Below are 14,454 nucleotides of genomic sequence, written 5' to 3' on the forward strand. Positions count from 1 at the left end.
ATTATTAGAGGCGCGGATAAACCCCCAGAGAAAACTGTTTGCAAAACATGAACAGCTGCTGTGGCAACAGGGTTTGAAGCCTCAGCTGGTGTTGGACCAAGAAATCCCGACCAGTCATTGTTTTCTTTGAATACGAAGGATTGCAGTAGACTGTTGTAGAAGCAAAGTGATCGAAACAGTTTTCTCCAGGGAGGAAAAATATATTCAACGTCATCATATAACCGGGAGATATGCTACAAGTTCTACAAGTTTACCCGTAAAACTTTATTAGGAATCCGAAAGTGAGATTACGTATAATTAATGCACTGACTGACGTCTAGGTTAATTTGCATTTTTAAAGCGTCGATTGAACGCTTATGTTGGCGCTAAAGCCAGAAGAAGTAGGCTGGGCTTGTTTGCATGGAAATGTAAAAAAAAAGCCTTTTAAAGCAATTTGAAAACTGCCGGTAATATTTAGCGTAAAGCCAATAGTTACCATTAGGCCATAAGCATTCGTTTGGCAGTCTTTGGGAAGACAACCGAAATGAAGGCTATGTCATTTTATCTGCTTGCTGTCGCCATTTTCTGCTCTTTATCGGAGTGAGTATGACGGTTTTGCATAGCATACTTTGCATTGAAAGAACTGAGTTCTAGGAGTTTCAAATTCTTTATTACACTGCCTTTCGAGCCACACTTTGAATACAGGATGCTTTAAGGAGCGAGAGTGGTAGCTTGGGGCCTGAAATTTTTCAAGAAGTACAATCACTTCCCGTAACTACCTTAGAGGTAAAAAAAAAAAAAACTCCTGCTGTACGTATACGAGACAGGCCCCTTACATAGCGTTCCATAAGTTGACCCTCACTATGAAGTATACTTGGATAGCTGTACCATAATTTACACGATTATCCAAGTCGAGATGTGAACTCATAACAAACTTCCTAGCTGTGCTCCATATCTGAGGAAGATGGTCTTCGAAGCAGTTGTCAGAATCTGCTTGCAAACCTGCTTATAGGGCAGCATGTTGACCAATGCAACTTCATCGATTCGCTATTCGCTTTGTTTTTAAAATCGTGCATGATGCTGATGGCGCTGATACGGATCTGATGATGATGATGACGATAATTTTTTTTTTATGGCGCAAAGGCAGTTTTACCAGAGAACGCTTTGGCACAAGGTATTTTCGTCTGCACAAAGTGGGGTCAAAGGTCCATTTCCCACGCATTTCCCCCAAATAAGCCGATCATCAGGCCAGGGGAAAACTCTATACCACCACTACGTACCCATCGGCACTGGGAATCGAACCCCGCACCTTCCGCATGCACGGAGGATGTTGTATCCCCTAGACCACTGCTGCGGGGCAGTAATGTTGGGTGCAGTTCAATAACTGTTCGCAAATTAACAGTGCAAGAAAAGCAAATCTTCGCAGCTTCCTCGTGGAAATGCAGGAAAAGACTGGGCAGCATTTACGTCACTAGGTGTTACGAGACCTCGAAATATCGGCCATGAAATCGTGTTTCCTTCAATGCGCTTAATGTGGCAGTCATTGCTGTCCTGTGTTCCTTTTTTGTGTGTCTTGAAGGGTCATTCTGTTGCTCTATTAACGTTAGCAACTAGACTATCTGTTTAGACTAACAGTCTCTCTGCACTGCCCTTTGACGCCGCAGGGATTTCAACCAGGTTAACTTAAGAGCGAACACCGAGTCCACACTTGTGTGCGTGTGGAGGCGGAATGCTAGATGCTTGTGTACTGTGTGATGTCAGCGGACGTTAAGGAACTCCAGGTGGTCGAAATTTTCGGAGCCCTTCTCTACGGCGTCCCTCATAGCCTGAGCTGCTTTTGGACATTAAACCCCCATAAACCAGAACTGCGAAGGTGCAATGTGCATGATAGTTATGAAACCACCTTGCTAACCAAAAGTACGATGAGGACATTTGAAAGAGTGGACGCCAAATTTTAGTGTTTTTCTTCATTCAATTGAGGCGCAGAACTTTAGAATAGACAGCCATGTGGAATGCGTCAACAAACGGTAAATAATTTATAATTGAATTTTTTATCTCATGCTGCGTCGATTTCGGTTTCAACTGCAGTATGGTCGCTGCTTTCTTCGTTTTAATACACGTCAACTCTTACCCAAGCCTGCCCTAGAGCTAGAATGATAAAAAGTAAACAAATAGCGATTATATAGCACTTTGCGCATGCCTTACGTGACCTCAAATTGTCTATCGCGTCACAACCGTCGTTCGGCTGTTAAAACCGAAACTAAACGAGAAAAATTATAAATTTTTCATCTGCCTTAGGCGAATTTCACGTCATGACACATATATACTATTCTTCAGTGACAAGGGTCGAGGTACTTTATTCTAAGCTGTTTTTCATAAGTTCCACCATAAAAAACAAAAACAAATTATGTACCATTCTCTTGCGCACCGTTTGAAGCAAAAGAAAAAGAATCGTATACAAAAGTGTGTTGTCTCTACTCTTTTAAGAACAGACATTGGTTACTGCAGGCACTTTGATAACTCGCATAAATTTTCTAGCTGTCATATGCAAATATAGAGAATCTGTAGATTTCCGCAGAGTGCCGTGTGTCAGTTTGTCATTTGGAATATGAATTCTGTGCCTGTTTGCAAAAGACTGCGAAGTAGCCTTCGTACCAGCATACATTTCGGGAATGCAGCACAAAAGGAAAGAAATATATTAATGCGCTCCATAAATCTCACATGATATTCCGCAACGACCACTTGTTTCTGGGAGAGATAATTGCTGCGTAAATGGGCTATTTCTCCGCACTTCTCTTCGCTTGAAGACGCCACAAACGATGTAAAATTAGTTAAAATTTCTGGTCGATGCTTTGAGCAATAGCAGTGCGAAAAAACGGCATGCCGTAATTATACAACAAAAAAGATATTTCGCTTGCACCGGTCGCAGTGACGTGTCCATATGACCATCATTTGTGGAATCAGCCTGGCAGTAGCGCGACAATGCTTATGACACGAATCTAGTCACATCAAACGCTCGCACTTTAAGATGCCATTGACGCTGCTTCGTAGCGCCCGAACTGTCACAAGGCCATCTGGACTACCCCCTTCGGCACTCGAAAGACGCGGGTTCGATCCCGGCCGGGACGGTCGAATTTCGATGGAGGCGAAATTCTAGAGGCCCGTGTACTGTGCGGTATCAGTGTGCGCTAAGAACCCAAGGTGGTCCAAATTTCCGGAGACCTTCACTACGGTGTGCCTCATAGCCTGAGTTGCTTTGGGACGTTAAACCCCCGTAAACCTTCGGCACTGGCCTTTATGTTTCAACTGTCAGCAGTGACAGTGACCTACAACCTTTGTCCGTAAAGTTCTGAGACTGAGCTCCATTAAAAAAAAATGCGGTCAACATTGAAATCATTTGTGCAACACCCCTTCGAAATAGTCTCTCTTGCAGTCTGTACACAGCTTCCAACGCTTGTTGAGGTCTTGTAAACAGTTGGAAAACGCTTCTTTTGTCAGGGCTGTCAGCTCCTTTCTCGTGGAATCTTGAATGGCCTCCACGCTACCCATTCAGCGACCTTTTAGGGCTCTCTTAGTACGAGTTAACAGGAAAAAATCGCATGGGGAGAGGTCAGGCGAGTATGGCGGATGGGGAAGTGCAGTAATGCTGTGCTTGGCGAGAAATTTTGTCACGCTGAGAGCAGTCTGCGGCCTTGCGTTATCGTAGAGAAGGCTCCATTCTCCAGATGCACATAATTCAGGGTGACGGCGTCGCAGTGCATCACGCTTGTGGCATCAGAGTGTGGCACAGGGCAGTGAAAAGGCAGAAGAAGCGGTTCGCAAAGATCTTCAGCACAGGAACTTCATTATAATGTTCTATAAAACTTCGACGCATCCGATATGGCGAAAAAATGCGGTTATGCAGACATAGAGTGGCTTGTTTCATCATTATGCATTTATTTATTTTATTGACCCACACATAGAATCTCTACTTCCGCACAGACTCGTCGCCTAGAATCTGTCTACCATTGTGTTAGGCTTCACGCAGTGTTTACAAACAGCTTCCGATACCGCTTAGGTCAAGCGAACAGTCCCCACTGCGACAACTGCGGCTCAGTTGAAACAGCGAAGCACATTCTGTTGGAATGCTCAGCTTAAGCAGACAAGCGAGAGTATTACGAGCGCCAAATGGCGTCTCTAGGACAAGTGCCTCTAGAAGTGAGCTGTGTTTTAGATCGTGGGCACATGCCTGGGCTCGCGCTCTTTCCTGTCGAGCCGATTCGCCGCCGGGTTCGTCGGGACCGTCTCCGACAGCTTTCACCCCCTGTACTCCCTGTGCACTAGGACGTCCTTCACTACTACCGTACGATCCGAAGCGCTCATCCCGCGCCTCACCGCCGCCTTTCCCGGGCAGTAGGGGGTCTCTCTGCGATTGCTCCCAACTAAGACTTTCCCCTACCTTTATCATCTGCACCGTATCCACCCAGCCCGCTATAGCCCTGCACGTCCACTCTGCGGGGCTCTAGCAACTCTCTACCACACAGTCTGGGCCTGCCAGACTATTCAGGCGGCCCCCCGTATACCAGTGGCAGCGGAGGCGGGCTGAGATTGCGTTCTTCTGGAGGACCAGCGTCTGCTCGTTCGCCGGGCTGAAGCAGCGTGAGGGCTGTTGGGGCCTAGGACTGAGGGCCCCAGTCCTAAAGCATCTACCCCCCCCCCCCCTCCTTAAATAATAAATGTTTCTAACTTCCTCACTCCCATTTACACACTGTACCCTCTGATTGCGCGAAAGGCACACAGTGATATTTCATGACCAGGGTTATGAGAGCACGTACGTGTGGGTTGGTAGTAGCGCGTTTGCTGTGTTAATGAGGACGTATATGCTCATACACGCACCTCACCTGTCTGACTTGCACATGTATGTATTTAACGGACCAGCGTTAAATTGTGCGCTTCGAAGAAAAGCCGAGCGCGTTGTCAACCTAATTCAGGCTTGGTCAAAAGGGTAGTAACATCAGACGTTGAGCTCAGGAATGAAAATGATTAAAGCTCGCGTTAAATTGTGACTATGCGGTCGCAGCATGTCTGAAAGGTCATTATGACACATACAGATGTAAAGTAAATTAGTTACGCTGAAAAGAAAATTGGGTACTTAATTGGGAACCGAAACCATGACCCGTAGGTTGCGACTCACACACGCTACCACTACGCCATTGTGACATGTTCGTTTAACTTCGTTAAACGGATATATTATGTATATTGCTGTGTGTCACGCGATCTTGTGTACCCACTGATGCATGATAATGAGTGTGTGTAATTAGGATGATGTACTTTTTAAGAAAATTATACGCTGAAGGCGGACTCTAAGTGTACCCATAATTTTTTCTTTGCACTCATGACCTAATGTCAATACTTGTTCTTTGTAGGCTTTTAAATTATGCATACTGGACATTTCGAAGCATTTTCGCGCTTATATTCGCCATTTTTCTCGCCTATAAATGCCTTTTACGGTTTTTAGAATATTTAACTAAATAAATAATTGAAGCACTCGGACGCGGAATTGTCGGTTTGTAAGCAGTGGCAATGATATAAGACCGGGGGTATTGCGAGCCACACTAAGATTTTGTGCTGGCAGAATCTTTTATTAATGCCCTACGGGTCACATTGTTCCTGCGCAACCGCTATTTGGAATGCCTGTTCTACTCGTTTGTGCAGCATGCCCGCATCTGAATCCCGAAATGGAAGTGCCACTTACAGGCAAACAGAATTCCCATAGCTCTGCAACGAAATTTCTTGAATCTCCTGGTTCACTGTGCATAAAACTGCATTTGTACAGGTCCGTCTAATATGAAAAAAAAAATTGGAGCCTTCAATTACTGATTACTCCATGACTATGTAAGACAAGCACACATTTTTTGCTTTCTAACCAGCTTTCTCCTTGGGTGTAATTGGAAAAAGTAATTCTCAAATTTAGTAGAGAAATGTTCAAGAAATTCGTGTTTCTGTGGAAATTGGTCGTTTTCTTCTGTATTGGAGAAACCTGCACTACCGCGGCAACTGGGTCCGAAGGCTGTATGCGGGTTCAGCAGCTTTCTGTGCATATTCAATACACGTGAGTCAGCATTTTCTGGAGGACAGCGCTGGAGAAGCTGTGAATCCTTTCAATGGAATATTTTAATTTTATGAAGTGCTGTTGAAGTTTCTGTTGAAGCAGCGTGACGCGACGTTTCGTAAACTTCCTCTGCTTTCAGAGCTGGGCTTCCACGAAGAAATGGAGGAATGAGAGCGGAGGAATATGCCTGTCCAGCTACGGTAAACGTGAATCGTATCGTAGAGATTTGAAGGGCCTTCGACTACTCTTTGACCTAAAATTCTCCATACACCGCGTTTGTCATGTATCATCCTTATGCGGAGCAGAAAAGTTTTTTAAAAAAATACTCACTAATAACACAATCACAGCTGTCGCAATCAAGCGATTTCAACGTGCTTCGGTCTGCCGTGCCCCTCTCGAAACCCATTTTTGTTCCTTATATAGCCAGATACAACTCATGGATGCAGCGGCATTTCCCCGTCAAAGGACTCCCTTCCAGCCAATGGCGTCGGCCAATTCTCACGAGTCTGCTAGTGTGACAAAGCAGGGAGCGTATCCCGGACGATCAAGGGAAGGGATTATCTTCTTTCATCTACCACTCCCTGCCTTGTCACACTAGCAGGGTCATGAGAATCGGCCGACGCCATTGGCTGGAAGGCGGTCCTTTGACGGGAAAAGCCGCTTCGTTCTTGAGTTGTGTCCGGTATACGAGCGACAAGCCTTCGTAAGCAAGGTTTCCCATTTGCTCCGTTTTGGAGAGGGGTGGCAGGGAGTGTGTACGTAAGATGCCTACATCATAATCCTGCCACGCTGGATAGCTTTAAATATTTATTTTGCTGTCTTCCATATTTACGGCGGCGCTTTGCGCACTTGCCGGCGCGCACCTGTCGCCTCGTGACAGTAACGAACTGCACAGATTCCATACCACGCCGAGACTTGACTGAACCATGAAACCAGGAAATAAAATTTTGTTTCTCTTTGTGCGAAAAAATCAACGGCGCAACGAAATAGAGCGGAAGTAATCAATTGACGACGAGACGTCGTCCGCCATTCACCCGTGAATCAGAGCGAACGGCCAACAAAATGTTTAGTGGCTTTGTCGTCGCAGGCGCGCCTTAAATGCTAGGAGCGAACCACCAATGAAATAGGTCGATCGGGTTCAGATTTGAATAATTATTGCTTTGAAGGGCACGCATGGCTGTAATAGTTTGCTGGAACGAAAATTCAACTGAAAGGAAAATGAGAAGAGCTTTGTTTAAAGGTTAAATATAAAGCATCACTGAGAGTATGAAGGCTGCTGACAGCATAACATGAACCTCCAGTGCAATAGTGAAGTGGCAATATATGAAGCAGAGCGGTGAAATAGCTTGGCAGGAAACATTGCAGGCATTTGTTGTACCGACAGATTGCATTGAGTTAGCATGGATCTGAATTTCAATCTTTCGTTCTCCAGGCAGAACAGCTCAACCTAGCTCAGAGCTTTAATTTAATAGAGATTTACTCAAGCGGACATATGCGGTGCGTTCATTGTTTGTGACATCAGTTGCAATTTCTTAATCATTATCACTTGTCACAGTCGGAGCGTTATTGCTGAAGCGCACTTTAACTAGGAATGAAACGGATGCATAGTTAACCTCTGTTTACGTCATCAACTGGAGGGCGCTGAAAGTTTAATGTATACATGTTGTGTTACCCATTTTCTGCGATGCACTCCAAATTATCGCCACAATTTCGCGGAATATTTGAGGGAATATAAGTTTGTTGAGTAACCATGAGTGAGGACTTCGGCTCATTTACCGACTGGAATACACACAGAAGTAGTTTGTTTAACTCCCAAGTCAATTCTGCTCTAGATCTTATCCATATCAACATAAGGAGCATCAAGAAGCACTGGAATTTATTAAATATCTACTTGTCTGATTTGCTTGGGTACCTTGATATTGTACTTTTGACTGAAACAAGTGTTAACGAGTATGAGTCTGATACGTTTATTCTTCCAGGATTTCAATCTTTCTCTTGTTGCCGTGACTCTGGTAGGGGTGGTGGCGTATTAGGATTTGTTAAAGAATGCTGGCACATTGAAAGAGTAGCTTGTGCTTTTACTGCTGCGGAAGTAGTAGCGCTTTCACTCAGTTGCAAAGATGAGACATTTATTGTGCTAGCAGTTTATCGCCCTCCGAACTCAATACTAGAAGTATTTTTTTCTGAACTTGCGGAATTTTTAACTCACCACGATCGCATTAATGTAAAAATAGCTGGAGACATTAATATTGACATTTCCGAAATAAAGAAGCCCGGTGTTGAGTGCTATTTAGATTTACTAGCTTCATATGGAATAGAAAATATGATTTCTAGTTTTACCAGGGAAGAGGTCATGGGCACCAGAGTTACTCAGTCGTGCATCGACCATATAGCAGTCAGACTCCTGAATAATGTCGCCAACGCTGCAGTAATACGAAGAAAGGTGGCGGATCATTATTTCACAGTGCTGCGTGTTCTGGCGCAAGAAAGGGAAACGCAGGGTCAAACCGTTAGAACGACAAAAATAATTGATAACAAATGCTTGGATGAGCACGTTCAAACTTTTGATTGCAGGTCTCTGCTAAGTCAAACTCACATTGACGCTTATAACTCGTTAGTAGCCAAGTTTGATGAGATATAGGCCAGTTCCACGAAGGAGGTTAAAATCAAGTTAAGAAATCCAGAAAAGAAATGGATAACGAATGATATACTTAAACTTTCTCATGAGAAGGACAAACTATGGAATGACTATAAACAAGACGTCGAGAATCTTGCCTTGAAAGAGCAGTATAGGGCACATCGTAATAAGCTTGCTGCTATGCTGAGGCAAGCAAAGAAGCAATATTTTTCTGCGGAGTTTTCTAGGTGTAGCAGCAATACGGGGAAAACTTGGAGTCTATTAAATGAATTATTAGGCAGACAGAAGAAATCTAATTTGGATGAGAAGTTGCTCTGTACTTTTCTGAAAGCAGATCCTTCGACCATTGCAAATTCTTTTAATGATGCGTTTGTATCATCCATTAGGGAACTTAAAAAACAAACTGTTGTTTCTACCATTCAATACCAAGGCAAGAAAACAATTAATTCTGCTGCTTTTCCTCCTCTTGATTAAGATGAGTTGTGGAACCTTATTAGGACGTTACCAGACAGCAAACCACCAGGCTACGATAAGATTAGACTGTGTGATTTGCGAAACAATTACTCTAAACTTAAAGATGTACTTTTACATATACTTAATGGGTGTTTCAAGACCGGAGAAATACCATCAGGTCTGAAGATCTCAGTGCTAAGACCCATCTACAAGTCGGGAAAAAAGACAGATCAAACAAATTACAGACCAATTGCCATACTTCCAGTCATTAGCACCCTGATGGAAAAAATTGTGCACCAATATATGACATGTTTTTGTGAGAAGTATTCTTGTTTGAGTACTACACAGTATGGTTTCCGTCGTAATATTGGTGTGGTTGAGCTTCTCGAAGATTGCTGTGATTTTATCAATGGTAACTAGGACGTTAATCAATGTGTTTTTGGATTATTTTTGAATTTATCGAAAGCATTCGATACCGTGGAGCACTCCGTTTTGTTACGTAAGTTGGAAAGTATTGGATTCCGTGGTTTATACCAACCATTTTTTGCAAGTTATCTTTCGCACCGTAAACAAGTAGTGAAAATTAAAGAATCATTTAGTACTTTTTCTCATATTCAGTACGGCGTTCCACAATGTTCTGTTTTGGGACCGTTTTTGTTTAATGTTTATGTAAATGATATGGTTAATCTAACATTAAATGCAAAATTATTTCAGTATGCTGATGATACAGCTTTAGTGATATCCCATGAATCAAGCCCACTCGCACTGAAATTACTTCAGTACGATATCAATAAAATAGAAGACTGGTTATCTGGAAATCAAATATACATAAACATAAACAAAACTGTGTTAATGTGTTTCAGAAATCCGCACAAGAATGCTGATCTTACCCAGTCGGTTATTCTGCATGGTAGCAACTGTGCCAAAATGCGAATGTTCGCCACTACCCTACTCGAGCAGTGTTAAATATCTTGGCCTATATCTTGATTCCAACATGTGTTGGTCTTCCCAAATTGACTATTTATTAAAACGACTCCATGCTCTTTCTGTGCAGCTTTATCGTATCAAATACACTACACCTATAAACTTGCGTCAGACTGTGTATAGATCTTTAGGAGAATCTATCCTTAGATACGGTGTTTCAGTGTATGGTTCTTGTGCACCTTGTAAGATTAAGAAGGTAGATAGTTTCCTGTGCAGAATCTCCACTAATTTATTGTATGGCACTGCTTACGAGAAGTCCGACCATAACACCAGAATTGTAAAAGCAGGGTTTATTCCTCTGCATGACTTGTACTTGCAGGTGGTAGTTCTGAGAAACTTTTCAGCACAGTTTAAACAGCCAGATAAAAAACCAGAGTCGCTTAGGCACATAGCGCGTTATAAAGTTCCAAGGGTTTATACACATTATGGTAAAAGGACACGACAGTTCTATATACCCTACCACTTTAACAAACTACCTGAAAAGGTGTTTGATTGTGATTCATTGACGGCTGTGAAATCTGGACTGCAAGCGTGGTTTGAAAGTTTTAAAGAAAGGAAATACTGAGTTGCTTTCTAATTTCTATCCCGTTTGTGTTCTATTTATTAACTCCAGATTTTCTTTGCGTTACATAATTATCAATCGCTAAATTTGTTGACTGAACTATATGTAATATTTCGGCTTTGTGTTATTGCTAATTTTTATTTCTTCTTCTTCTTTTTGCATTGTAAATTGTGCAATTTCAGCGTTTTGTATTGACCGCATGCTGTTGTGACTGCCGTGGCCCGCCCACAAGCGCTAGCGCTTCTGCGGGCACACGCAATGTACTGTATATACATATCTTGCAATAAAATTCCTGTATTCCTGTATTCCGGTATTCCTGGATACATCCTTGCTTCATTACAGCTAGGTGACACTGAAAGTTGTTTGTGTATTTGCTCAACTAAATTTTCTCGGAAGGTTATCGCTATCAAAATGTTTTTTGATGCTGCCGCTGTTTAACATTGCGTTTAGACCTCTTTAATTTTGGATTCTACACTAAAACCGGATTCTCACATAAGCCCATACAATCATCTTTAAGGCCAGGCAGTCTGGTGCTGACAGCTTTCAGTTTAGCCCTTCGAGGGAGTCAGTTAAAATGGTCAAATAAGCATTTCAGATTCTACAGCTTTATTAATAACACAGATGTGCATGTATAGCCGCCGCGGTGGCTGACTGGTTATGGCGCTCGGCTGCCGGCCCGAAAGACGCGGGTTCGATCCCGGCCGCGGCAGTCGAATTTCGATGGAGGCGAAATTCTAGAGGCCCGTGTGCTGTGCGATGTCAGTGCACGTAAAAGAACCCCAGGTGGTCGAAATTTCCGGAGTCCTTCACTACGGCGTCCCTCAAAGCCTGAGTCGCTTTGGGACGTTAAAACCCCCATAAACCAAACAGATGTGCATGTTTGATTTAATGAAAATGTCACCGCCAATAACTGAATTGATCTAACGTCCTGCCCAATTTTATTCCCGTCATTTTTGGGCTGAAGGCGTGTTCATACTAATAACGGTCATATACAGATTTACACATTTGTATAGATTAATCACTCAAAATATGCGTTAACCCACATCATCTGAAAGCCGCTAAATGAGGAGTAACTCCCCTTGATATAAGGCTGTTCGGCTTGAAATGAATCTTCGTCGTGTCCCTTCCCCAAAGGGAGACGGCACTCGGGCGCTGTAAGTTCAGGGCGCGTTCGCACGCGATACGTTTTAGTGACGTAGGCAACAACTCGACCAGTTCGCCTTCCAGCAGATTTTTTCCTTCTATTTCGGCCTTGTTGTTCTATGCATAGAAAATTCTTTCCATCAAAATTTGAAATGCATGGTTGCACACGTACGCATGCCTATTCGAAAAACAATGTAAATTCAGCAGTGTGTGACTTTCTGTTTACTTTTTTTCCCCAATCAGTGTCCAGAGTGGCAATATCTGATGGGCTGCGCTCGTGGCTGCATATGTCTTCGCCGAGTTCACAGGAACAACGTGGTTCATTACTGTGTGCATAGATCCGCCAGGCGTCCATACGGGTTTCAGTAGACTGCACTCGTCTACACATTCTGTGGTCAAGAGACTGCATTTCTCGCGTTGTATACACGAAGACTATTAAAAATTGGACCAAGAACAGCAGCAATGGTTTAGTCATTTGAGCATCCACCTCGTATGTGAGAGGTGCGAGGATCGGGGTTCGATCCCCCGCGCCGCCGCCTGCCCACCGGTTTCCAATGGTACAAATTTTCTCTTGGCCTGGGGCTCGGTTTCTATGCAATAAAATGCTTGGCGAATGGGTATTTGACCCCACCTTGAGTCGACCAAAATCCCTCGTACAATGGCGCTCTTTGACCTGTGCTGCCCTGCGCCATTAGAAGCAAAATCATCGTCATCATCATAAGCTTACCAACACCGGCCAGTTCATTGGTATTTCAAGCATATACATCATATTCATTGAAGGATGTTCAGCAGGCATCAGAGAAAAAATACATCTTGAGACGAACATGGCGAGCACTCCAAAAAGATCTAAGATCCCGCCCTCACATCAGCGATGTATAACGTAATGTAAGAAAACCTGACAATGACAATGCCTCAATCGGTCATATGTCGAATCTTATTCGGGCAGCGATAGCTGGTGCCACTTGCCGCAGCCGATAAAAACTACGCCGCACATGAACATGAGCCCGACATCGACGCGACGTGACTGTGGGTGAGGATTGCGCCCAAAGAGGCCACGACGACACGTCCAAGCCACAGGGCCGACACCCGACGAAGGCCTGATCCAAATCCGAGACCAACGTGTGATTGAAACACATGAACCAGCGACCTTGAAGGGACGTCTGACGGCCGCAAGGTTACCGCCTTCGTAATCACAGGAGCAGACTAATCCGTCGTCAGCGTACCCTTTTCTGACAATGTGAGGATAGTCACGACCTCTTGGAATTTTACTGCGAAAGCAATACTGCTCGAGGTTTCCGCTCTTGGCCGTCGTACCGGAGAATCCACCATTGACCTTTAGCGTGACCTATGTGTGACGTCATACCAGCTGTGGAAAAGCGGGGCCCCAACTCGGCTCGTCGCGATCGTCCCAGCGAATCCTCCATGCTGCAGCTGCGCGCCGCTGCCGCGAGGGGCGCTCACTGTACGTGACGTCATGCCAGCTGTGGAAAGGGAGAGGACTCAAAGAAAGGAGCCTAATAAAATTGGTGCAAGCATACATAATCAGTCGACTCAGCTACGCTACACCATACCTTAACACCCGGGCCCCAGAAAGAGATAAGTTGGACTCAATAATTAGGAGGTGCTACAAACGAGTGTTAGGAATACTCATAAGCACCTCAACGGAAAGACTCCTAGCTATGGGGATACACAACACGTGGAAGGAAACGGCCGAGGCGGTGAAAACAGCTCAGCAGGAAAGACTTAGCCAGTCACATACAGGCAGAGCCATTTTAGGCATGGTAGGATTGCAGACAGACAGAGACATGCAGCAAAAACAAGACATCCCGAAGGAGGTCAGGGAACATCTCAGAACAGACCCACTTCCGAGAAACATGCACCCCACCTTCAACAGTGAGAGGAGGGAAAAGAGAGCCGAAGCCCTCATGAGACGATTCAACGAAATGAATAAGGAGACGGTAGCATACACGGATGCGGCGAGCGGTAGACTGGGAGCAGCTGTAGCCTCAGTGGTGGATGGCAAGGGTACAGCAATATCAGCAGCTACGGTACGCAGCCGCAATTCGGAAGTAGCAGAAGAGGTAGCAATAGCGCTTGCTTGCGTGGGAACTGTATAATAAGTGACAGTAAAACAGCCATCTACAATTATGGTTTAGCTAAATGGCGTACACACACACACACACACACACACACACACACACACACACACACACACACACACACACACACACACACACACACACACACACACACACACACACACACACGCACACACGCACACACGCACACGCACACGCACACGCACACACACACGCACACACGCACACACGCACACGCACGCATATATATATATATATATATATATATATATATATATATATATATATATATATATATATAATATGCGCTTCGCCTCAGTGTAGTGTAGTCGTTATGGAGAGCGCAAAAGTGACGCGGCAACGAAAAAACGAAGCGAGGCGAGGAAGAGACAAAGCGGTCAAGAGACGCCAGAAGAACGCGCCGCACGGCTCGAGAAGCGCCGTAACGAAGATGCGGCTAGAAGTCGTGCCACGTCCCGGAGTGACTCTTCAACTGCGGAAGAGG

General features: G+C 44.4%; 2 long non-coding RNA genes across 2 annotated transcripts in view; both read left to right on the forward strand.

The window, feature by feature from the left end:
* LOC144099162 (uncharacterized) overlaps positions 1-14,454 on the forward strand; it is a 46,096-nt gene that overhangs the window by 7,955 nt on the left and 23,687 nt on the right. The gene's annotated exons all lie outside the window — the stretch shown is intronic.
* On the forward strand, positions 486-12,308 carry LOC144099165 (uncharacterized). The gene is made up of 3 exons (XR_013307334.1): positions 486-579; positions 6,210-6,270; positions 12,094-12,308. It is a non-coding gene; the product is annotated as an uncharacterized LOC144099165 (long non-coding RNA).

Source organism: Amblyomma americanum, chromosome 7, assembly GCF_052857255.1.
Source record: "Amblyomma americanum isolate KBUSLIRL-KWMA chromosome 7, ASM5285725v1, whole genome shotgun sequence".
In the NCBI taxonomy this organism is placed as follows: Eukaryota; Metazoa; Arthropoda; class Arachnida; order Ixodida; family Ixodidae; genus Amblyomma; species Amblyomma americanum.